Source organism: Tursiops truncatus, chromosome 12 (genome assembly GCF_011762595.2).
Source record: "Tursiops truncatus isolate mTurTru1 chromosome 12, mTurTru1.mat.Y, whole genome shotgun sequence".
NCBI lineage: Eukaryota > Metazoa > Chordata > Mammalia > Artiodactyla > Delphinidae > Tursiops > Tursiops truncatus.
This window is the reverse complement of record NC_047045.1, coordinates 41494475-41520062: the sequence shown is the minus strand read 5'-3', so window position 1 is coordinate 41520062 and position 25588 is coordinate 41494475. Positions and strand designations below refer to the sequence as shown.

General features: G+C 40.3%; 1 protein-coding gene and 1 non-coding gene across 2 annotated transcripts in view; one reads left to right on the top strand and one right to left on the bottom strand.

Moving 5' to 3' along the window:
• Positions 1–25588, bottom strand: part of SLC16A10 (solute carrier family 16 member 10) — a 142935-nt gene that overhangs the window by 89827 nt on the left and 27520 nt on the right. The window lies entirely within an intron of this gene.
• On the top strand, positions 20867–20939 carry TRNAW-CCA (transfer RNA tryptophan (anticodon CCA)). Its single transcript has one exon. It is a non-coding gene; the product is annotated as a tRNA-Trp (tRNA).

Here is a 25588-nt window from a genome sequence, read left to right as displayed (position 1 = left end):
CCCACAAGAATGACCCCTGCCCTGGTCCCCTACAGATCACAGATACACACTCTCACAGAAATCTCATCAAACAAAACCTGGACTCTTGGCGCTGATACAGTGAGACTCATAACTCTTAACACTTTTCCTTGTTCAGGCCTCAGAGAAGCACATCTCCACACCTGCTGTCCTGTGTCCATGAAACAAAAGGGATTCTGCCTGAATGTCATGACGTTGTGGCTGTGCCACTGCCACACTCAAACTCTGGCACCACAGAGGGCTTGAGTGTGTGCAGAGGATATGAGCAGTGGAAGCACTTAGGTAAGAGACAAGTAAAGCCCTTCCTCTATGACAGCCCAAACACAATAGGTTCTTCGTGTTTTTTTAATTGTAAATTTATTTACTTACTTACTTATTTATTTATTTTTAGCCACACTGGGTCTTCGTTGCTGCGCACAGGCTTTCTCTAGTTGCGGCGAGCGGGGCCTACCCTTCGTTGCGGTGGCTTCTCTTTGTTGCAGAATCTGGGCTCTAGGCACACGGGCTCAGTAGCTGCAGCTCGTGGGCTCTAGAGTGCAGGCTCAGTAGTTGTGGCACAGGGGCTTAGTTGCTCCGCGGCACGTGGGATCTTCCCTGACCAGGGTTCAAACCCGTGTCCCCTGCACTGGCAGGCGGATTCTTAACCACTGCGCCACCAGGGAAGTCCTGCAATAGATTCTTGCATAATGAAGCTTTACTTCACAGTACTGCTGAGTGTTCATTTCCTGTGCAATTCATGGTTCTGGCGTACTAAGTAGCGTGGTAGTCATAACTATTACTCTTAAATAAATACACATCTTGGTGAATCTAATATGAGTGACACATGACACTGACAGTTTATGCTGGGAATTAATAGACACTGAATGCTCAAACAGTTCTGATTTTACAGAACTATTTAATAAGACTTAAATAACTCTCAAAAATAAATTCAGCTATAAATATATTTCAAAATTAAAATTCTGATTTACCTTCTTTGTTTTGCCTTGATTTTTTTCCTCACATAACTATTTTAGTGAGTAATAACTCACATACCATAAAATTTGAACTTTTTTTAAAATAGTAAAGTCAGTGGTGTTCAGTATATCCACAAAGTTGTACAACCATCATGATCTAATTACAGACCATTTTCCTCATCCTCACAGAAACCCTGTACCCAGTAGCAGTCACTCCCATTCCTTCTTCCCCACAGCCCCTGGCAGCCACTAATCTGATTTCTGTCTTTACAGAATTGCCTATTCTGGACATAAAACATGCTTCCATTTTTGTGTAGCTTCTTTCATTTAATATAATGTTTTCAAAGCTCATCCACTTTGTGTTAGTACTTTGTTAGTACAGTACTTTGTTCCTCTTTGTGACTAAATAATATTCCATTTATGAATATACCACATGTCATTTATCCACTCATTCACTGATAGACACCTAGGTTGTTTCCTCTTTTCAGTTATTATGAATAACACTACTATGAATGTTTGTGAACAAAGTTCTGTGCGCACATATATTTTCTTTATTCTGTTTTTTTTTTTGATCTTTTGATCATGCCACACAGCATGGGGGAAGATTCCTCAACAAGATTCCTTAACAAGAATCGAACCCATGCCCACTGCAGTGGAAGTGTGGAGTCTTAACCACTGGACTGCCAGGGAAGTCCCATGCACATGTATTTTCAGTTCTCTTGGGTAGAACTGCTGCGTCATATGGCCACTTTCTGAGGAATTGCCAGACTATTTTCCCAAGTGGTTGCACCATTTCACATTCCCACCAGTAATGTATGAAGGTTCTAATATTTCCACATCCTTGCCAACATTTGTTACTGTCCATCCTTTTTTTATTACAGCTATCCTAGTGGGAGTAAAGTGTACTTCACTGGATTTCTATTTGCATGTCCCTAATGACTACTGATGTTGAGCATCTTTTCATATGCTCATTGGCTGTCTCTACACCTTTTTTGGAGAAATGTCTATTCAAATGCTTTGCCCAATTTTAAATTGTGTTACTTGTCTTTTTATTGTTGCATTGTAAGAGTTCTTTATATATTCAGGATTTGCAAAAAATTTTCCCCCATTCTGTGGGTTCTCTTTTCCCTTTCTTCATAGTGTCCTTTGAAACACAAAAGTTTTTAATTTTGATGAAGCTCAATTTATCTATTTTTTCTTTTGTTGCCTGTGCTTCCGATGTCATATCTAAGAAATCATTGCCTAATCCAAGGTCATGAAGATCTATGCCTATGTTTTCTTCTGATAGTTTTGTAGTTTTAGCTCTTATATTTAAGTCCTTGATCCATTTTGAATTAATTTGTGTATATGGTGTGAGATAAAGAGTCCAACTTCAGGGACTTTCCTGGTGGCTCAGTGGTTAAGAATCCGCCTACCAATGCAGGGGACATGGGTTCGATCCCTGGTCCGGTAAGATCCCACATGCCTCAGAGCAAGTAAGCCCGTGTGCCACAACTACTGAGCCTGCACTCTAGAGCCCGCAAGCCACAACTACCGAGCCCATGCGCCACAACTACTGAAGCCCGTGTGCCTAGAGCCCGTGCTCTGCAACAAGAGAAACCCCTGCAATGAGAAGCCCATGCCCTGCAACGAAGACTAGCCCCCGCTCATCACAACTAGAGAAAGCCCATGCACAGCAATAAAGACCCAACGCCGCCAAAAATAAATAAATAAACAGAAATTTATTAAAAAAGAGTCCAACTTCATTCTTCAAGTGGCTGTCCAGTTTTCCCAATGCCATTAGTTAAAAAGATTATCCTTTCCCCCACTGAACTGTTTTGCTTTGCTTTTTTATCTTAATAATTTTTAATATTTAGAACAAAAATCATAGCATTTTGAAAACAAGATTTTCATTTATTTTTTACAGTTTTACAGACATAATTGTTATGCAATAAACTGCACATAAAGTGCTCATTGAGAAGCTCTGGCATGTGTATACACTCATGAAACCATTGCCACAATCAAGATAATGAATATTTCTATCATTCCAAAAGTTTCTTCATGCCCCACTGTAATTCCTTCCTCTCGTCACTCGCCAGACAACACTGATTCATTTTCTGTCACTATAGATTAGTTTGCATGTTTTAGACTTTTACATAAATGGAATCATACAATATCTATTTTAGTTTTTACTTTTACATTTACTTATATTTTTATTTATTTATTTTTTTTGGCCATGCCATGCAGCACGCAGGATCTTAGTTCCCCAACCACGGATCAAATCTATGCTCACTGCAGTGGAAGTGCAGAATACTAACCACTGTACTGCCAGGGAATTCCTACATTTATTTACATTTAATTACATTCCTACAATTAATTTACATCTTTGTAGAAAATTATTCAAAGACTGTGGTTTGAATACCAATACATTTTTTAGCTTATTCTATTTTTTATTAATTTTTATTGGAGTATAGTTGCTTTATAATGTTGCAAAGCAAAGTACAGCAAAGTGAATCAGTTATATGTATACATATATCCCCTCTTTTTTAGATTTCCTTCCCATTTAAGCCACCACAGAACAAGGAGTAGAGTTCCCTGTGCTATACACATTAGGTTCTCATTAGTTATCTATTTTATACATAGTAGTGTATATATGTCTATCCCAATCACCCAATTCATCCCACTGCCCCTTCCCCCTTGGTATCTGTAAGTTTGTTCTCTACATCTGTGTCTCTATTTCTGCTTTGCAAATAAGTTCATCTGTACCATTTTTCTAGATTCCACATATAAGCGATATTACATGATGTTTTTCTCTTTCTGACTTACTTCACTCTGTATGACAGTCTCTAGGTCCATCCACGTCTCTGCAAATGGCACTATTTTGTTCCTTTTTATGGTTGAGTAATATTCCATTGTATATATGTACCATATCTTCTTTATCCATCCCTCTGTTGATGGACATTTAGGTTGCTCCCATGTCCTGGCTACTGTAAATAGTGCTGCAATGAACATTGGGGTGCATGTATCTTTTCGAATGATGGTTTTCTCTGGGTATATGACCAGGAGTGGGATTCCTGGGTCATACAGTAGTTCTATTTTTAGTTTTTAAGGAACCTCCATACTATTCTCCATAGTGGCTGCATCAATTTACATTCCCACCAACAGTGTAGGAGGGTTTCCTTTTCTCCACACCCTCTCCAGCATTTACTGTTTGCAGATTTTTTGATGATGGCCATTATGACTGGTGTGAGGTGATACCTCATTGTAGTTTTGATTTGCATTTCTCTAATAATTAGTGATGTTGAGCATCTTTTCATGTATTTGTTGGTCATCTCTAAGTCTTCTTTGGAGAAATGTCTATTTAGGTCTTCCACCCATTTTTTCATTGGGTTGTTCTTTTTTTTTTTTATATTGATCTGTATGAGCTATTTGTATATTTTGGAGACTAAGCCCTTGTCAGCTGCTTCCTTTACAAATATTTTCTCCCATTCGGAGGGCTGTCTTTTCATTTTGTTTATGGTTTCCTTTGTTGTGCAAAGGTTTTTAAGTTTTAATTAGATCCCATTTATTTTTGTTTTTATTTTCATTACTCTAGAAGGTGGGTCAAAAAAGATCTTGCTAACCACTCTTCCCAGGCCACATCCAAAGTGGAGGAATCTTTTTAAGGAGTCTTAAAAGTAATGCTTACTCATTGGAAAAATAAAAAGAAACACCTTAGAAAGGCAAAAAAAAGGATCTTGTGGCAATTTATGTCAAAAAGTGTTCTGCCTATGTTTTCGTCTAACAGTTTTATAGTGTCCGGCCTTACATTTAGGTTTTTAATCCATTTTGAGTTTATTTTTGTGTATGGTGTTAGGGAGTGTTCTAATTTCATTCTTTTACATGTAGCTGTCCAGTTTTCCCAGCACCACTTATTGAAGAGACTGTCTTTCTCCATTGTATGTTCTTGCCTCCTTTGTCATAGATTAGGTGACCACAGGTTCGTGGGTTTATCTCTGGGTTTTCTATCCTGTTCCATTGATTTACGTTTCTGTTTTTGTGCCAGTACCATACTGTCTTGATTACTGTAGCTTTGTAGTATAGTTTGAAGTCAGGGAGCCTGATTCCTCCAGCTCCGTTTTTCTTTCTCAAAATTGCTTTGGCTATTCTGGGTCTTTTGTGTCCCCCAGACCAGGGATTGAACCTGTGCCCCTTGCAGCAGAAGCATGGAGTCCTAACCACTGGACCGCCAGGGAATTCCTACAGTTACTTTAATTTACACTTTATAGAAAATTATTCAAAGACTGTGGTTTGAATACAAATACATTATTTTTTAATCCTTAAATCATCATAAGACTAGATCTTGTTACTAGTACACCGAAATATCTTAATAACATAGTGATTTTGCTGAAACAAAGTAATTAATTGTATAGAATAATTACATAGTAATTTTTTAATATCTGTCTTTATTTTACTTTATTACTCATCTAAACATCACAGGCCTATCAAAAGAATACTAAGACATTTTAAATAATAATTGAATTCAGTCATCTTTGACATTTTGCTAAGTTTCAATTATTTAAAGCCATAACTTTACATATTTCCTAGTTTTGTTGCTATGAAGGTTGTCAAGGTAGAGAGCATATTTTAACCGTTTTTAGACATAAGGTATATAGGACTCCATTTGTACTTTTTTTTTTTTTAATTTATTTTTGGCTGCACTGTGTCTTCATTGCTGTGCGCGGGCTTCCTCTAGTTGCAGTGAGCAGGAGCTACTCTTCATTGGCCTGCGGGCTTCAGTAGTTGTGGCACGCGGGCTCAGTAGTTGTGGCTCACAGGCTCTAGAACGCAGGCTCAGTAGTTGTGGTGCATAGGCTTAGTTGCTCTGTGGCATGTGGGATCTTCCCGGGCCAGGGCTCGAACCCATGTCCCCTGCGCATTGGCAAGCGGATTCTTAACCACTGTGCCACCAGGGAAGTCCCATTTGTACTTTAGAAGTAGGCTGGGCTGGCAACATTCTGTTTCTTCATAAGTATGTTTGTAATTATCCTTCAAACTATACAGGTAAGTTTTTGCTCTTTTCTATACATAGGTTATATTTCACAGTAAAAGAAAGAGAAAAGGAAAAAAGCAGCTCAGAAAATCACATTACATGACCCTAATGAACACTATACAACTTCCAACTAAACTTGGCATAAATAATGGGTGAACTCCCCTGGGCGGTCCAGGGGTTAAGACTCCGCGCTTTCACTGCAAGGGGTGCAGGTTCGATCCCTGGTTGGGAAACTAGGATCCCGCGTGCCGTGTAGCACGGCAAAAGGAAAAAAAAAAAAAGAATGGGTGAAGTAGAGTCATTTTGCTCACTTTGTTTATATGTGAATTCAGCTTCTGGAGGATTTGAATCAAACGTACAACTCTCCAGGATCATTGCTCCCTGAGGCAACCAGGGACCTTCTACATAGATCAACTTCAATACTATCAGAAGAGCTGGGAGGGAACCAAGGGAAAAGCAACCATCCAAACAGCACCGTGGCAGGCCAGGCACAGAGCCAAGGGCTTTCCACATACATATGTCATTTAATCCTTGCAGCAACTCTGCCAGACAGGGAGCACGGGCTCCATTTCACCGCTAGGAAAGCTAAAGCTCACAAAGATTTATTCTCCGAAAGGCCACAGAGCTGGTTAGTAGGGTGCTGGCTCAAGGTCAGCGTGCTGAAGATTCATTCATCAAATACACCCAATTTATTGATTCATCAATGATGGTAGAAAGAACTAGGAATTGGAAAAACCAGCAAACCATCAAGATGAATAAGACAACCAGGCTAGGGGTTCAAAGACCAGATTCTAGTCTCAGCTCCTTGACACACACACCTCCCTGCCTGAAATACACTCCTGCTATCCTGTACCCCATTTATTTATTTATTCCAACTCTTACTAGGTAATACAACTTTTCTGAATTCTCCAAGTCTTCTACAATGTTAGTGTATTACTTCTATGATTGGAAAAAGAAGTATTTGTTTCACGTTATGCTTATATAATATATACTGTATACCAGGCAAAGTTCTAAGTGTTTTCTTAAATATTAACTCATTTAACCCTCATAACAGCCCTATGAGGAAGGCATCATTAGGATCCCCCTTTTACCTAAGGAAACCAAGGAATAGAGAAATTAATTTGCCCAAGATTACATAGCTAGTAAGTAACCTAGCCAGGATTCAAACACAAGCAGGTGGATCCTGCTCTTAACTGCTATACATTGTTACCTGTCTATTAAAAACCAGATTATCCTGAAAAACAAAACAGAACAAACCGGACTATCCTGGTGGGAAAAAGCTACTCTATTATCCTAGAGGACTCAAACAAAGCACAGGTGGGCAGGTGGCAGCATGGATGATGGCTAAATGGAGCTCAAGTCTAGGGCCCAGGGATGGGGGTACACTAACAGAAAGAGAGGTACCTCGTGAACAGCAGCAGCAAACAAGAGTGGCCTTTCTGCCTGATAAGACTGCAGCCTCCCTGAGGGCAGATGTAATGCCTACCAGACCACAAGGCAGCTCTACACATGCACATCAGGATGCCTGGTGCTGAGAGCAAATCAACCAGGGCACCCAAAAAAGGTGAAGGCCACCCAAAAAAGAACAGCCTGGGGAAAGATGCTTCCTTCCAGGCACTATTCATATGTAAACATCAAGGAAATGGCCACATGTCAGTGACAGGTTCACTGAAGACTGTCACATAAACAAGTTTCCATACTACAGAAGAAAGCCTGTATGTGAATTTAACAGGAAGATCTGCTCCCCTGGAAATCTCACTGTGCTGACTCCACTGCGGTGCATTTCATCTAGAACGCATTCCCCTGACCTATATATCAATATATATGCTCCAGTACCAACGTTTGGCTCACATTTTTGTTGTGATAGAAGTAGGGGGCAAAGCCTTAGGGCATACAAAGAGATGCTTTAAAGTAAACTACGTATTTTGATACAGTGATGTGTCTCATAATTAAATATTCCACTTCATCACTCAAATGTAGGCTTCCTTAATTTAAAGTGTGATGGCCTGAACTTAACATAAAACCTGATTTTGGAATTCTAGTTTATATAAATTATTTTCTCTCAACCAGATGGAATCCAATGTGCCAAAGCCAAAAAAAAAAAAAAAGAAAGAAAGAAAAAGTAAAATTCAAAGTAATTATGAAGGCGAAAAGAGGAAACAAGTGTCTCTATCAACTGTCTCAGGCCTTCTCCAAACAGGTTTAACAGGATTTATACTTTGTCCCATTGTTTTTCCCTTACCTCTTGTCACGTCCAGAAGCCCAAGAGAAAGGGCAATTTGGGTAGGGGAGCTATCAGTAAACATTCTGAACATAGGACTCCATCCTCAGAGTGTTTGGATTTAGATCATGGAGGACTTGAGTGCCAAGTGGTTAGTCTGTAGTTATACAAATCTGAAACTTAAAAATCACTTTGAATTAAACTAAATTTAAATATAGAATAACAGCTTTATCACTAAAATCGTATTTGTCAAGGATGTACTTTGTTCTTCCACTCTGATAAAACTGGTTTTATAGACAATAAGTAACTATTAAAGCCACTGAAAAGAGCAAAATATTGATAATTCTGACAGACTCTGATGCACTGCCTACTGGCTAAAGCTTTACCCTCAAAGTACCATATCAGGTAGGGATTGTTTTTCCTCTTTTCCAACACTGAACTCAACCATATTGTAAGTTTCACATGGTTCCAAATCTCTGTATTTTTCCATTTCCACCTGGCTTTCTTGGAAGCCTGACAGACTGCATGGAAAGATGAAGGCTTTCCAAGGTCCAAACGTACAGCTGCTCCTTCCAAGGCCAGCTCTAAAACTGACGTGGCTGCCTCGTAGGCATCACCCCAATCAATTATTAATGCCTTGTAGCCTTTACACATTCCACTCTTTTCCTTTTCACGGGAGAGGCTTAACTTAAAAACCCATTATAACATAATGTTAAATGAAAAATTAATATGCTATAACTATGTACAAACTATACACAAATAAACACAAGAACTGGAAGTGAATGTGAAAAACTAAAAGCAGTTAATTTGCTGGGGTAAAGATTTTTCTTGATTTATAAAATACTATTATTATTATATTGTTTGTGCAATAAAAAAACCACTAAAGAGGTAAAAATCACAATCTGTCACTGGTTAAGCACCGTTCTATAAGGGACAACACATCCTCTATGAAGAAAGAGAGGTATTGGTTCTCTCCTCAATAAACAGCCTTTCTTAAAAGATTGCACTTCATGTGTATACAGGTGGAACTATTCAGAATAGAGAGGTGTATTATATGGTCCATGGAATGAACGTCTATATTCCTTCTTAAAACCAACTGGTATTGTCTTGATCAGCTAGCCTTTTTCCAATAGAAGAGTGCCACCCCCCGACTTCTTACCAGACCACTAAATAACCAATTAGTAACCGATAAATATATAAAAGTGTGAAAAAGTGATTAAGAGCATAGTCTCTAGTCTGGAGTTAAGCATGGGTTTGAGCCCTGGCTTCACTGACCCACTCTGCGACCACAGGCAGATTAATTAAACTCTCTATGCCTCATTTTCCTCAAAAGTGGAAAGATATCACCTACCTTGCAAGGTTTAAGGATTAGTAGAATAACGTAGGTAAAAAAAGTGTATAACTAGTTCTCAGTAAGCACTCAGTAAATGTTAGCTAATATCATATTATATATAATTATTATAATGTTAATTGATAATTATCATAGCTAAACTGATGAAATGATTCAAAGAAACAAACTTCCAAGGGACTAGAACCCTGTTCTGAGAAGATAACACAAGAGTATTCCTGCCCCTTTTGGCCTCGGTGGAGATGAGAAAAGATACTGACAGAGTCTCAGGCCAAGAGCCAAGGAGGCAGCATCAGGGGTTGTGCTGCCTGAATTCACAGGGAACCTGGGAGAGAAGTGGTCCAGCCCATGCAGGCTCACTTAGGCCACCTCAAGGAGCCAGTTTAAACAGCATCCCTCATCTCTGTGCACAACAGAATCTTGCTTTTCCCTTCACTCCTCTACTTCCTAATCTCTATTTTGTACCCAGTGTTCAGAAATAGCCTCTTTACCCTTTTCTCCCACTGTCTCTACCTTCCGTGCCCTTTACATAAATTGTTAGAGAAGCAGATAACAAGAACGTGTCACTGGAGAGCTGACTCTGTGAGAATACATGATAAACAGCATCCCTTATCAGATAAGGCGTACACCAGCAGGAACACTGTGCAGTGCTGAAACTGCTAATCTGCTGTACACTAGTCTCATGACACAGAAGACTGCTAGCTACAGGAAGAAATAAATGTTTCATCCATACCTTTGTTTGTTTCACAGCACCTGGCCTGGGCTTGTCCCCAATTGGACACATCTCTTGCCTGCTCAAAACCCCACACTTAGAAGAAAATCAAGCTCTTTACCCTGGCCCCTCCATCTCTCTACACTGGACAACATCTTTCTGTTCTGTGCCACCCTCATCCTGCCTCTCAGCCTTTGAACTTCTGTCTTCCCCCTCCTGGAAGGCTATTTCCCCAGATCTTCACATGGCTATGGCCACTCGGGTCTCAGATTAAACGGCACTTTCTCCAACAGGACTTCCCAACTAAGAATGCCCCTTTCAAGAATTGTCCCATTACTTTCCTCAAAGTCCCTGCCACTCCATGAACTTCATATTGACTCATTTACCATTTCTACCACTAAAATGTAACTTCGATTAGAGTAAGGACCCTATCTGTCTAGTTCACCACTGTGTCCCTGATCCCTAGCCTAGTGACTAGCACATAGAAAAGGGCTCTTGATTTTTGTGGAGTTAATAAATAAAAGAGTGATAACCTCTGAAGATGATAATGCTACCTAATAATTATTGTTTGCCTACTGTTTGCCTCCACTGTTCTAAATACTTTGTACTCATTATCTTATTTAAACACTCAGACAACATTACAAGGTTTCCCATTTTACGTATTAGAATACCAAGGCTTAGAGAGACTAACTTGCTGTAAGGTCACTCAGACAGTAATTGGCAGAGCCAGGATTCTGGTCTGATTCATAAAAGAATATATAAGGATATAAGAATAGGGGCTTCCCTGGTGGCTCAGTGGTTAAGAATCCACCTGCCAATGCAGTGGACATGGTTTCGAGCCCTGGTCTGGGAAGATCCCACATGCCACGGCGCACCTAAGCCCATGTGCCACAACTACTGAGCCTGCGTTCTAGAGACCATGAGCCACAACTACTGAAGCCCATATGCCTAGAGCCCCGTGCTCCGCAACAAGAGAAGACACCACAATGAAAAGATCACGCATCACAACGAACAGTAGCCCCCGCTCACCGCAACTAGAGAAAGCCCGCGTGCAGCAACGAAGACCCAATGCAGCGAAATAAAATAAATAAATTTAAAATATATATATATAAGAATATAAAAATGTATATTCTTAGCCATGGTGCTATACTATCTCCAAGTCAGATTTCTTCATTTGTAATATGATAATAACCATGTCATTTCACATGACTTAACATGTTTATTATGAGGAACAAATATATAAGAACAGATTGGAAAATATAAAGTGCTATACAGATATATTACAATATCCTAAAATAGTCATGAACTGCCTAGGATACATCTAACTAGGTCAAAAAGAAACTCGGTAAGCAATAAAATTCTTTAATCTCACACTTCATCTCTGGTACAACTGTCAGCAGTGGCATGAATCTGACACTCCTAGATATATTTCAGCATAATTCAATGCATGTTCTACCCACCTACCCTTCTGCTGCTACTGCATAACTATGAAGTATGGGAAGAAGCCAACCAAAGGACTGATGTTAAAAAGAGGACCTATAAATACCAAGAAAATACTCCTGGTGAAGTCAGCTTCACCTTTATAACCAAACACCAGCAAACTGGTTCCTCATTCATCATGTGGGAAAACATGAGATAACTGGAACAGTCTTCAAAATCTTAAGTATCTCTGATTCTAGGACTTTAAGATAATTCTCACTAAAGTAAGTGGTTCTCAACTGCAAATCTAAAAATAAGGCACTACTGATTATAATTCTAACATTTATGACAAATCTGATATACACATAAACGTATGCCATAAAATGTACATGTGCCTGTGTCTGAACAAAGCCACTAATGATTCAAGTTACAATTGCCATGCGTGTCTTCGCTAAGAATGTATCATGTAAGTCAATCGGTACAGAGAAGAAGAAGGAACGTGGAGTTTGGAGTCCAAAGGTCTAGGTTTGTGTCGTAGGGTGTGCAGGTACCTCCTGTTTGATCTAGTCAATCTGAGCCTCAGTTTCCTCAACTGCACAGTGAGGATGATGATAATGATGATGACAATAATAATACCACCACCATCCTACATGTTGGTCAAGTTAGGATTAAGGGTGTTATTTATGCAAAAATATACCAGAAAGCATAAAGCAGTAAACAGACTTTACATTTTTTATACAGAAATTGGCAATTCTAACAGCAAATATCCAGTATAAATAAAAACTTTTATTGATATTCAGGAATGAAGAGAGTTGTAGTATATCTTATTTAACCATAGAAATATCCAAGTAATACGCTCCCTTATTCAGACTGTCTAGAAAACTTAACAGAGGCAAAAAGATCTCAAGGGCAATCTGATGAGACATCGAGAGAGTAGTTTTTTGGCAAACTCGTCAAGTCAGATACTTTTTCAATGAATATTAATCTTAACATCTTACTGTGTGTCCTGGTTTTCTAGAATATGTCTTTCCAGAAATTTTAAGGGAGGTAAGTGAAAACCACTCCATGCCCATATACATTTATCAAAACATACTACCAATTCTACAAAGGCTCACCCCAAACTATTTGCATTAGCCCTGGAGATGAACTAATAATCTGTAACTTAATAACACTGCTTTTAAGGTCGATAATGTGAGCTTTAGTGCGGTTATAGAAACAGAAAGATCTTTGGATTAAAATAAGTCTCTGCAGATTTCATGATCTATTTAGATCTAGTTGAGGAATTTAGAAACAAAAATAAAGACTAATTCAGAGTTAAAATTATGTTTATTAATAAAATTTAAGGGCTTCCCTGGTGGTGCAGTGGTTGAGAATCTGCCTGCTAATGCAGGGGACATGGGTTCGGGTCCTGGTCTGGGAGGATCCCACATGCCACAGAGCAACTAGGCCTGTGAGCCACAACTACTGAGCCTGTGCATCTGGAGCCTGTGCTCCGTAACAAGAGAGGCCGTGATAGTGAGAGGCCCGCGCACCGCGATGAAGAGTGGCCCCCACTTGCCACAACTAGAGAAAGCCCTCGCACAGAAACGAAGACCCAACACAGCAAAAATAAATTAATTAATTAACTCCTACCCCCAACATCTAAAAATAAAATAAAATTTAAGATATTTTAATAAAATACTTTTCTAACTATATTTCATCTTCCCAGTATAGCAGTACTAAGGTTAAAGTATGATTATCTCTAATGAATTGTGCTATTTAGCCATCAGCACTTATGAAACCAAGTGCCCCTAAAACGGAGTTCCCTTACCAAGTTTATAACTACTCTCTCTATCCAAAACTTTATGCCCTTTCTCGTCCCCTCTGAACTCAGTCCTGTGCTAACTGAACACTAATCAACCAGAGTCCGATGACTAAGGTTGCTGTTGTAGATAACATCGTTAATGTACTAAAATTGCTGTTGTCGATATTATCATTAAAGTACAAACTCTGGTTGTCTCTCCAGGACCAGGTGAGCTCAAAGACCACCTGGCAAGAGATTTGTAAACCGGAGACATCCTGACTCCGAAACCACAACTGAGAAATGTCACAGAGATGTCACAAGACGATGAGGAACCCCAGCTTCTCTGTTCTTCCCCTTTGAAACACCCCCAACTCTAAGACCATGAAGAAGCAGATCTGAGGCTTGTCTCACACTCCCTTGCTTGGCGCCCTGCACTAAGCCCTTACTTTGCTACAGACACCCGCTGTCAGAGTTTGGCTTTCTGTGCCATGGGCACATGAGCACACTTACAATTCAAAGTCTTACTAATTAACAGTGAGGAAAATTTCCAGATACTGCACAATGAACTGAACTCTGACAGTTATTAATGGATGAAACTGCAGAGGTAGGAAAAACAGTTGATAAGCAGAGTTTATAAACATTGGTTTTTCCTATAGAAAGTCTGTAAGGAACATTTCCTACTTCATGTCTTCAGAGATTTATTTTTACATCATACTAAAGATCACACTAAAAATTATCACTCTCTGCCACTCCCACTCAGTAACCTAAGCCAGAATAAAGTTGTAGGGATTCAACGAAGGAAAAGCACTCTATTGGGGAAATTGAAAAACTTTTAAAGTGTTTTTTTTTTTTTTCAAGCTATAAGTACAAAAGTCTATTTCTCAGCTATCAACCAACCCTGAATAATTAGGTTCAGAATGAGCAGATAAAAGGCCCTAACTTAAGAGCTGAAAGCATAGGGCCCTCTGTATTTCTATGGCCAATCCCACCACCCAAAGTTTACCTACTTCATGGCAACTACAAAGCCCACTGCTAATCAAGAACCCCTCCATCTTATGTCTGAGGATGAGATCACCCTGGACTTAGACCAATTTTCTCTTAGGACCTCAGGGTGTTTGGTTTGCCCTAATGCTTCCTGTCAGTGTGTCCCGGAGTAGAGCCCTGGAGCCCATGGCTTTTTCCCACCTCTGACCGGCTAACTTTCCTGCTTCTTCTCATCCAGTCCTGACCCCCCAACTCTGGGCCTTCTTGGAGATTTAAAAAGGAAAAAAAGGGAGGAGGTGGGATTTAAGCCAGTGTCTCTCTGATGGTAACATAACAGAAACTGTACTGCTCTTTTTCTGATGAATGAATGTTGGTGCCTCCTTTCAGGAGGGCATTTAGGTGAGAAAGGGCCCTTCGAGCTGAGGGTCACAGAAGTTAGTATGAAGAAGGACAAAAACAAATCCAGCACGCCAGGGAAACTATCTCTGATGAGGAGCTCCGATTCCTATTTGCCCCTTAGACCTACATCAGAATATTTAGGAACTTTTACTGGTTGTTAGTCTATTGGAATACAACAGAATCAGATGAAGTTACTGCCAACTCCTGATTCTGGGGTTCAAACAGTGAACCAAGTAACTGAGGGGCAGTGAGCCTCAGCCAGTAGGTCTCCCTGATTTAATCCTCACTGAATTAGACACCGAGGAAGGAGACTGTCAGACACAGATCCTTCTCCAGAGGGAGCAACAGTCTCAGAGCAACACTAACACATACCTGAGCGTGGGCATGAATTACACAAGTGAATAAATAATTGATCCAGAGGCTGAAAGGGAAAGGATTCTATTACACTGTAGTAATCTGAAGAGACTTCTTTGAAGAAGAAGAGAGAAAAATCCAGAAGCAAAGTTATTGTGGAACCAGGCAGAAATCAGCCTGCTAGGATGGGGACAGGTGGGAGGAATGGGCTAGAGTCCGAAGAAACGCCTGAAGATAAAAACACACACATGGGGAGTAATAAGATCCAGCTCACACCAGCTCCAAGATCATGCTGATCTTTTCAGAAGGAAAGTTAATATGCAACATGTGAGTAAAAGGCAAAGGTGAAAATATTATGCCACGAACAGGTGAGGCAATGTTTATTTTCTAAATGAAATGATTCTCAGTGATGAAGAACTGGTAGTAGATAAAATACCAACAACAGTATCTAGTCATTATGCTCAGCACCCCTCTCCCAGGAGATGGGCAATGGTCAGCAACTGAGGGTGAATCCAACCCAGCAAACAGCCTAAAAAGAACCCACCAATTCCCTCTGGGAAGCAGAAGCTGTGCTGAGTGTGCTAAGAACTTGACAAGAACCGGGCAACAAGAGCTCTCACCTAAACCAGGCGTTATGTCTGCATAGAAGAGCTGCACCTGAATGATCTCAATCAGAGCAGAGTGAGGCAAAAGGCCAGAGTTCCTCCCCAGCCAGCCACTGTGGAGAAGGGAGTTCTCACTGGTGCACAGCCCAACAAGCATTAAAGTTTCTCTTGCCTGGAAAATCAGTGACCCAGTCCAGCCAGGATCGCAACTCCTTTCTGACAGCATATTGGGTTCCATCTTTAAAATCCCAAATCATCTCCTTTGTCTATGCAACTGAAGTGGGTTTCTAGGGAATACCAAGAAGCAGACTAGACTAAAGCAAAGGGGCAGAGTCAGGTCCAGGTTTAGGACATATAAGAGCAAGACACGGGAGGCTGTCAATGAGGGGAATGCATGAGCGAAGGGCCGTATCTATCAAGGCCAAGAGACTCACAAGCAACCGTAAGGGCAAGCCATGGTCAAAAAGCCCATGGGCTCCCAAAGTGAGAAACCAGGACGTTGACAGGCACAGGGACAGGGGGACAGGAAGGAAACTTAGTTTGGAGCAGAAATCATTCCTGGCATTACATGCTCACGTAAAAACCACCTGCTTAGTATAGTAAAGATGTGTTCCTGTAGAATTTACTATATACAGTGGGAATATAGTAAATTCAGGGGAATTACTCTTCTGACCAAAAAGCTTCACAGGTCCGTTTCATCACACATTAGATTTCATGTTTGTATGATCCAACTTGAAGAGAGCTTACCTTTCTATCTGAAACAAATCAACAGAGGCCACTGAAACTGTGCAGTCACAGTAAAGAAAAATAAAAAGTTTTAATGATAAAATTCATGCTAATAAATATCTTTATGCTATGCAATGCCAGGCTTAAATGCAAATATAAGAATGTTTAACTTACGTGTAGAATCACTGAAATTACACAATTTACATTTCACAGCCCATCCCCAGAAGGTACCTGGAGCTAGCCAGAAGAGACCAATTCAAGCCAGGCTCAAGAAGGTTGGAAGGAAGAAGAGAAGGTGCTATGTGCGTGCAGCCAAAGCAACAGCATTCCTCTGGGCACAAGGGTTCTCATGGGAAGAGCGTGGACTCTCAGGGGCAGGTGGGGAAGCGGGGCAGTGTTGCAAGCATACGCTCAGGCCTGATGGCTGCTGGCTTTTCTCTTCTGACCACCAACCAGACCAAGGCTGTGGGGAAATAGAGCCAGGTGTCTCTCCTGCCCATTGGCCAGTCACTGCAATCCATGCTAAGGGACACCCAAGGGGTTTTAAACCTCCACACCTGGACAGAGTAGACACCTGGATTGGGGGCGAGCTAGAGGTGGACACACCAAACGTGTCAGCGTGCTGCCAGCCTGGGGCAGGGTTGGCTGTCGCCACTCCCCACAACGCTGCGAGACATAGGCACCTGACCCCAACCCTCCCCGAGCTTGTACCCAGGCCCCAGCAGGAGGTGGAGGGTGACAGCAGAACATGGGCCTCCTCCTCCCCAACATGAGCCAGTCAGCACCCCAGGTGAAGGGTAGCAGTGGACATGGCCGCTGGCTGGAAGGAGAAGCAGAACAGGGCCTAGGGATATGGAAAGGTAGAACTGCACATGAGCCAAGGCCCCAAACCTCCAGCACAGGCTCCACTGTCCCACTGGACCTCATTTACAAAATAAGATCAAATATAAAATTATCAAGAATTTCAAGATGCTGACAGCAAAACATTAAACCAAGCACAGAACCCTTCTGAGCACAGAGCCCTTTGGGACTGCACAGGCCACATGTTGAGGAAGCCAGCCCTGCCTGATTCCCTGCTATAACATGAAAAAAAATTTTAAAGGAGGCTAGTCTGTAGCTTTCCACGAAGTTTCCTTAAACTACGCTTTAAATGGAAATGGAATAACAACACAATTTCTCTAAAAAATATGTTCTTCCAAATACAATGAAATCTTGATAATGCTGGTGCCAAAGAATTAAACTAATCCGGGCCTGCAGGGTAATTAGACTGCTTCAGCTCCTCCAACAGAGTGAGGGAAGCATGTGTGTCATTCTGTTTGCCAGGTTATTATTTGACCCGTGACTCATTTAAACTGGAGGTTTAAGAAGATGGTCGTATTGTATACACAAAATCACTTGGCAATAAACATTCCAAATACACTTTGAATAAATAAATAAATGAATAGAAATAATTGATTAAACACTTTATATTTTTTCCATTAGGAAAACAAAACTCCCACTTGCCTCATATCCACACACACACACACACACACACACACACACACACACACACACACACACACCCCTTAAAAATTGTTCCCCATGGGCTTCCCTGGTGGTGCAGTGGTTGAGAGTCCACCTGCCGATGCAGGGGACACGGGTTCGTGCCCCGGTCCGGGAAGATCCCACATGCCGCGGAGCAGCTGGGCCCGTGAGCCATGGCTGCTGAGCCTGCGCGTCCGGAGCCTGTGCTCCGCAACGGGAGAGGCCACGGCAGTGAGAGGCCCGCGTACCGCAAAAAAGAAAAAAAAAATTATTCCCCACAAGATAAGCTGTGTTTCAGAGTGGCTCAGATTATACCACAAGTTCTAAAGAGTAAAAATAACCCTGACATCTTAAGATAGATTTTGTCAAATCAATTCTTCCTTTTTCTTTTTTTTTTTGGCCATGCTCCAGTTCCCCCGACCAGGGATCCAACCCGCGCCCCCTGCATTGGAAGCTCGGAGTCTTTAACCACTGGACCGCCAGGGAAGTCCCACCAATTCTTAAAAAAAAAAAAAAAAATTAACCATTCTGCAGTGATTGCAACAACTCTAATATCTTGTTCAAATACTAATAATCATCACTATGATATGATGGTCATCCTCTTTCCAAAAAGGCTGTCAAGTGAACTACAGTACCTGTTGGCACACAGCATAAGTTAAAGTTACCAAGATCAGTGCTTAAAATGGTTCATGGATGGGTGCTGGTCCATCAGCTACTTATTACCAGTTCACGACAAGATAACTAAATAAACTGAGAGTGTTTAGAAATATTTATAGCAATTTGAAAGGGGAGTTTTATGTCTGATAGATTTATAATATAAAATACAAATCCGGGGTTTCCCTGGTGGTGCAGTGGTTGAGAATCTGCCTGCCAATGCAGGGGACACGGGTTCGAGCCCTGGTCTGGGAAGATCCCACATGCCGTGGAGCAGCTGGGCCCGTGAGCCACAATTACTGAGCCTGTGCGTCTGGAACCTGTGCTCCGCAACGAGAGGTCACGATAGTGAGAGGCCCGCACACCGCGATGAACAGTGGCCCCCGCTTGCCACAACTAGAGAAAGCCCTCGCACGGAAACGAAAACCCAACACAGCCATAAATAAATAAATAAAGCAAACTGTCAACAAGTAAAAATAAATAAACATTATTATTAAAACAAAATACAAATCCAACATTATATGTTGCTTTTTCCTTTTTTAGTAATTTTGGACTGGAGATATACACACAATAACAGATTCCTATTGGCATTTTACTTTACTTCCATTTAAGGTATGAAATTTATACGGTATAGAAACTCAACTCTTTTTTTTTTTTTTTTTCTGCGGTACGCGGGCCTCTCACTGTTGTGACCTCTCCCGTTGCGGAGCACAGGCTCCGGACGCGCAGGCTCAGCGGCCATGGCTCACGGGCCCAGCCGCTCGGCGGCATGTGGGATCTTCCCGGACCGGGGCACGAACCCGTGTCCCCTGCATCGGCAGGTGGACTCTCAACCACTGCGCCACCAGGGAAGCCCCTGTGTAGAAACTCTTAAGTGCAGGAAAACATATTGAAAATGCAAACGCTGCCAGAGTTATCTGGCCCTAAATTAAACTAAGTTAAATCTGTAAAACAGTGACATGTAGGAAAACTAACATGTCTCAACTCTAATCTCTGGTGCAGGGGCCCATTTTTGTGTACTTATGTATACTTTAAAACAATGTTAATGAGCACATTTCACACTGGTATTATGCCAGTGATTATAAGTAGACCCAGAGCAAAATGTCTTGATTATTTTTCCAAGAATCTGAGAAAGTATTACACAGAGGAAAAGGAGAAATGGAAGAAATGCTTCATGAAACCCAAACTAGAGATGTTGGAAGAACAATGTCAGCATCTTTCTCTGAATGTCAGTGTGATTCTGCAATATGAAAACGTGCAAATCAGCATTTATAGAGACAGATGCAAGCAATACAGTTGGGACCATATTTTTAATATTTCTAAATATTTTAAGTTAATTTCTATGATGGATGTTCCCCTTAATACTACTTAATGATTTAAACCAGCTACATATTTAAAAACTGCCCCTATGGGACTTCCCTGGTGGTCCAGTGGTTAAGACTTCACCTTCCAATGCAGGTGGCGTGGGTTCGATCCCTGGTAGGGGAGCTAAGATCCCACATGCCTCAGGAACAAAAAACCAAAACATAAAACAGAAGCAATATTGTAACAAATTCAATAAAGACTTTAAAAATGGTCCACATAAAAAAAAAATCTAAAAAAAACTGCCCCTAATCAGCTTTAAAAGAAATTCCTTTATCATGGAAATTATGAGTGTGGATACATAAAATATTTTAAGGAAGACATCCAAAATAATAAAAATAAAGACCAGAAATCCTACCAGTACCATGGTTTCCATACTAGTAAGGTTATGGAGTTCTTTTGTAGTGTTCTTTAGTTTCCAAAATTCCAAGTCCTAGATAAGACCTAGATACGATCAAGTTTCAGACAACTTTAAATATATTCACCATAACTGTTTTTCATTTTTTTCTGAGAGCCAGAGTTAACAACCCATGGCACAGTGGGGTTAACAGCAATTATTTAAGTCCAAAATAAATGCATCCTATTTTATTTGGCTTACTGACTCCTTATACTAAGAGGTGAAAATCTGCCTCTTCCTTTCTTATATTAGGATATCTACTGATATCTAAGCACACCTGTGTATTTGATTATAAAATCTAAATATAATACAAAATATTCCTGCCAGTACTTCATGACTTCAAAATGTCCCGAATGCAAACAAACAGCAACAATTTTTAAAACACTGTAGGGGACTTCCCTGGTGGTCCAGTGGGTAAGACGCCGTGCTTCCAATGCAGGGAGCCCAGGTTCGATCCCTGGTCAGGGAACTAGATCCCACAGGTTGCAACTAAAGATCCCACGTGCCACAACTAAGACCCAACACAGCCTAAATAAATAAATAAATATTTTTTTTAAAAAAAACAAAAACACCATAAAGACAAAAAACAAATGACAAACTGGGAAAAATATTTGCAGCTCATATCACCGACAAATGGCTGAGCTTCTCAATAAATTAGGAATTCCTACAAATCAATAAAAAAGCCAACATCCCAGTAGAAAAACAAAGGATATAAGGGACAGTTTAGAAGAAGGAAATACAAATAAGTGACTCTCTGAACACAAAAGATCCTCAACCTTATCCATAATTATTATTAAAATTACCCATATAAGATACCATAATGATTACCAATTACAATTTTCCATAATATAATTTTACCCAGAATAAGAGAAACGTGTTATAATGAAATGCCACTCTTTTTCTAACACACTGTCAAAAGCTGTTAACTAATTGTGTTAGTGCAATTGAGGGTAAATTGTGCATTCTCATATACTACTTTCGGGAATGTATAGTGGCACCACCTTTATGGAGACAATATGGTAATTTTTGTTAAAATTATAAATACATACCAAAAAGCATATTATTGGGTCAAATGATGAAATTAAATTCAGATGGTATATATTAGAGAAATATATTGTATCTATGTTCAATTTATTGAAGTTAATAACTTGTGGTTATATAAGAGGATATCCTTATTTTGAGAAAATACACATTGAAGCATTTAAAAGAAAAGGGCAATAATATATTCAACTTATACTTAAATGGCTTAGAGAAAATGTTTCCTCGAATACATGTATGTATATGTAAACGCACACACACAGACACAGAGAGCACAAGAGAGAGTAGAGAGCAAATGATAAAGCAAATGGAATAAAATGTTAGGAGATGATAAAGGGTTTTCAGCAATTCTTTATACTATTCTTATTCTTGCAACTTTATTGTTAAATAACATTTTTAAAAGTGTGGAAAAATGCACATACCCTTTGACCCATAACTTTCCCTTTTAGGATATAAAACCATTTGTCAACTCTTGCTACAGACGATGAAAAAGAATGAAGCATCTCTATGTGGTCTGACTGGGTCCATCTCTAAAATATATAATTTAGTTTAGAAAGCAACATTGAGTATTTACTACTTTTACCCTGTTTACTTCCAATTAGACTCTAAGGGGACCTATTTGCGTGCCGGTGATTTTTTTTTTTTTTTTTTTGGCTGCACTGCACAGCACGTGGGATCTTAATTCCCTGACCAGGGATCAAACCCATGCCCCCTCCATTGGGAGCGCAGAGTCTTAACCAGGGAAGTCCCTATGTGTCAGTAATATTAAGTTCAATCCTCTTTTCAGAACTCCTGGGCTGATTTAGCCCAGATGATAAGGTCTGTTCAGAAGATGTGGCACATGGTTACCAAGGACAGATAGCCCACTCAGTCCCCTTGATCTTGGCTTCGCTGAACCACACTTGCCTTCAGAGTCACAGCAAAGTCCCACCCCCATCTTCTTCAGCAGGACATCTGTTACTGTGCTTGCCTTTGGCCCCAGTCCTGTTTTGATGATTCTCTTTCCCTGGTTTCGTCCTCCTGAGGCCCTGTAGTATCTTCTGGGTGGGGATGAGGACATTTCCTTAGTCAGATCTGAACCAGCTTCTCTAGTTGTGTGGGGCAGGAGAGGAAAGTAAAATTATGTGCTCAATTATACCTATTCTCAACTGCTTTGCGCCCTTCACAGCTTCCTTCCTAGTGGTCCACTTCAGCAAAACCACCTGGGCTAAATCATCTATGGGTGCCACACAGGACTGAGTGAATGAATAAAAAGAGGTGTAAGGCTACCACAACTTTCATGAAATTCACTTTCCAGGTTGTACTTTGCCTTTTACTGTTTGCATCAGTTTTTCAATTATAATTAATTTCATAAAAATAGAGTAGATTGTCAACAAGAAACCCTACAAGGCCAATGGTCTGAATGATAAAGTTCGTCTGTAAATGTTTCACCTTGAGGCAGCAAGATGCATTTACTTTATATTTTACATTTCTTCAATGACATTGCATATTTTTTCGTGTTATATTGTATTTCTTCTTTGTTGAGTTGTCTGTTGATATTCTTTACCTATTTTTGTTTTGGAGTGGTAGTCTTCGTAAAAACTGTAAGTTAAGATAATAATGACATCACATCCAATGTTCTGTCCATCCTGAAAAAATGGCCCCTAAAATGTCAATAATTTGGTTCTGCTCTCTCTCCCTTTCCCTCCTTCTTTCCTTGTGGTACAGTAGAAAGGGCACTAAATTTGGAGGCCTAAAACGCAGGTTCATTGCTGAGTCCCTGGGATTTATCTACTTACATATAAAGTGAAGGGGCTGGATTAACTGGTCAGCAAGGCCTTAGATGTCTAAAATTCTTTAGTCTTTTTCTATTCCCTCCCCAATCATCACCAGCCTCATTCTACCTCTGATGGTAAGATGACTTAACTGTGAGTTAATTATAGGACTTTTTTTTAGTAGCCATAAATCACTGGTGATGTAAAAATCAAAGGAAGAAGTACAGAGAAAAGAAATGGTCCTTCATGCCCTCAGAAGTTTCAGTTTCTTTGTAAATGATAAAATTAGTTAAGATTCTACCATCTCAGGGTCAGACTTTGGCTCTGTTGAGGATGGTAATGGCATTATTGCAAACAAATAGCTTCAAAGCAAATAACCAAATATTAACTAAAGCAGACACAGTCCAAAATTTTGGTTTATTTGGTAGTGCAAATGAAAAAGCTAGTCACATCAGCTCTGATCCTCCCACTTCTTGTACCAATCCTCTTCAATATTCTGATTTCCACACACTTGCCCTCAGCCAACTTACTTCTAAAAAGACAAAATTTAAATAATCAATTTGTGCATTGCTAAAGCAAAGCTGGTTTAGAGTGTTTTAGTTTTATCATCAAAAGGGCCATTACTTTGCATTTTCTAGTATCCCCCATCCTAATATCTGCTATTTTCTTAGAAATTCAAATTTTTCTTTCAAAGATCTGGCTGCCCCAAAAATATAATTTTTTTTTTTTTTTTTTTACAAATGGTGAGGGGAGAAATCCACTCAAAATTCTACCATTCTAGTACAACTATTGCTTGTTTGTTTCTCCATATTCCCTTCATCTTTGTTCACGTTCATGCACATTTTTTTTTTGTTTGTTTGTTTGTTTGTTTTTGTTTTGGCGGTACGCGGGCCTCTCACTCTTGTGGCCTCTCCCGTTGTGGAGCACAGGCTCCGGACGCGCAGGCCCAGCGGCCATGGCTCACGGGCCCAGCCGCTCCACGACATATGGGATCCTCCCGGACCGGGGCACGAACCCGTGTCCCCTGCATCGGCAGGCGGACTCTCAACCACTGCGCCACCAGGGAAGCCCCATGCACATTTTTAGAGTCACAGTCGGGTGATACACCCTGACTATGTATCACCATCAAACATTTTCCATGTTGCTACATAGAAGTCATTATCATTATCAGTTGCAACATAATTCATAAAGTAGATCAACATCATTTATTTAACCACTTCTATAGTTGGGGGCATTTGACTCCAAAGTTTTACTCTTTTACAGTAATGGTATCGTGAAGATCTTCATGCATAAAGCTTTTTCTTAGGAGTCATTAGGCAAGGTCCTAGGGAATGAGATTCCGGGTTAAGTGGTGTGACTATATTTGGCTTTTTTTTTTTAATTTATTTATTTATTTTATTTATCTTTGGCTTCGTTGGGTCTTCATTGCTGTGCACGGGCTTTCTCTAGTTGTAGAGAGCGGGGGCTACTCTTCATTGTCGTGCACGGTCTTCTCATTGCGGTGGCTTCTCTTGCTGTGGAGCACAGGCTCTAGGGCGCATGGGCTTCAGTATTATCTTTTAATTCATACACAAAAACGGAGATGTAGAAAGCCCTCGGCCTTCCAATAACAACAACAAACCCCACTGCTGTGGTATGATAGATATAGGAAAAAGTCTGAAAGAACACAAAATCAAATGCAGTCATCCCTCAGTACCTGCAGGGGATTGGTTCCAGGACCCCTCTTGGATACCAAATTCCAGGGATGCTTAAGTCCCTTATATAAAATGGTGTACATCCTCCTATATACTTTAAATCATCTCTAGATTACTTATAATATCTAATACAATGTAAATGCTATGTAAATAGTTGTAAATACTATGTAAATAGTTGCCAGGCATGTGGCAAATTCAAGTTTTGCATTTTGGAACTTCCTGGAATTTTTTTTCCCCGGAATATTTTCGATCCACAGTTGGTTGAATTCGCAGATACAGAACCATAGACATGGAAGGCCAACAATACTGTACTAGAAAGTAAAACAAGATCCACTATATATATAGGCTTTTGCAACTTGCTTTTTATGTAGCTTCTAAATATATACTTTTCATTAGGAAATATTTACAGCATACATAAAATTATAGGACCTCACCAACCAGCTTTATCTTTTTTTAATATTTATTTATTTTTATTTGGTTGTGCTGGGTCTTAGTTGCGGCAGGCAGGCTCCTTAGTTTTGGCACATGAACTCTTAGTTGCGGCATGCAAACTCTTAGTTGCGGCATGCATGTGGGATCTAGTTCCCTGACCAGGGATCGAACCCGGGGCCCCTCCACTGGAAGCGCAGAGT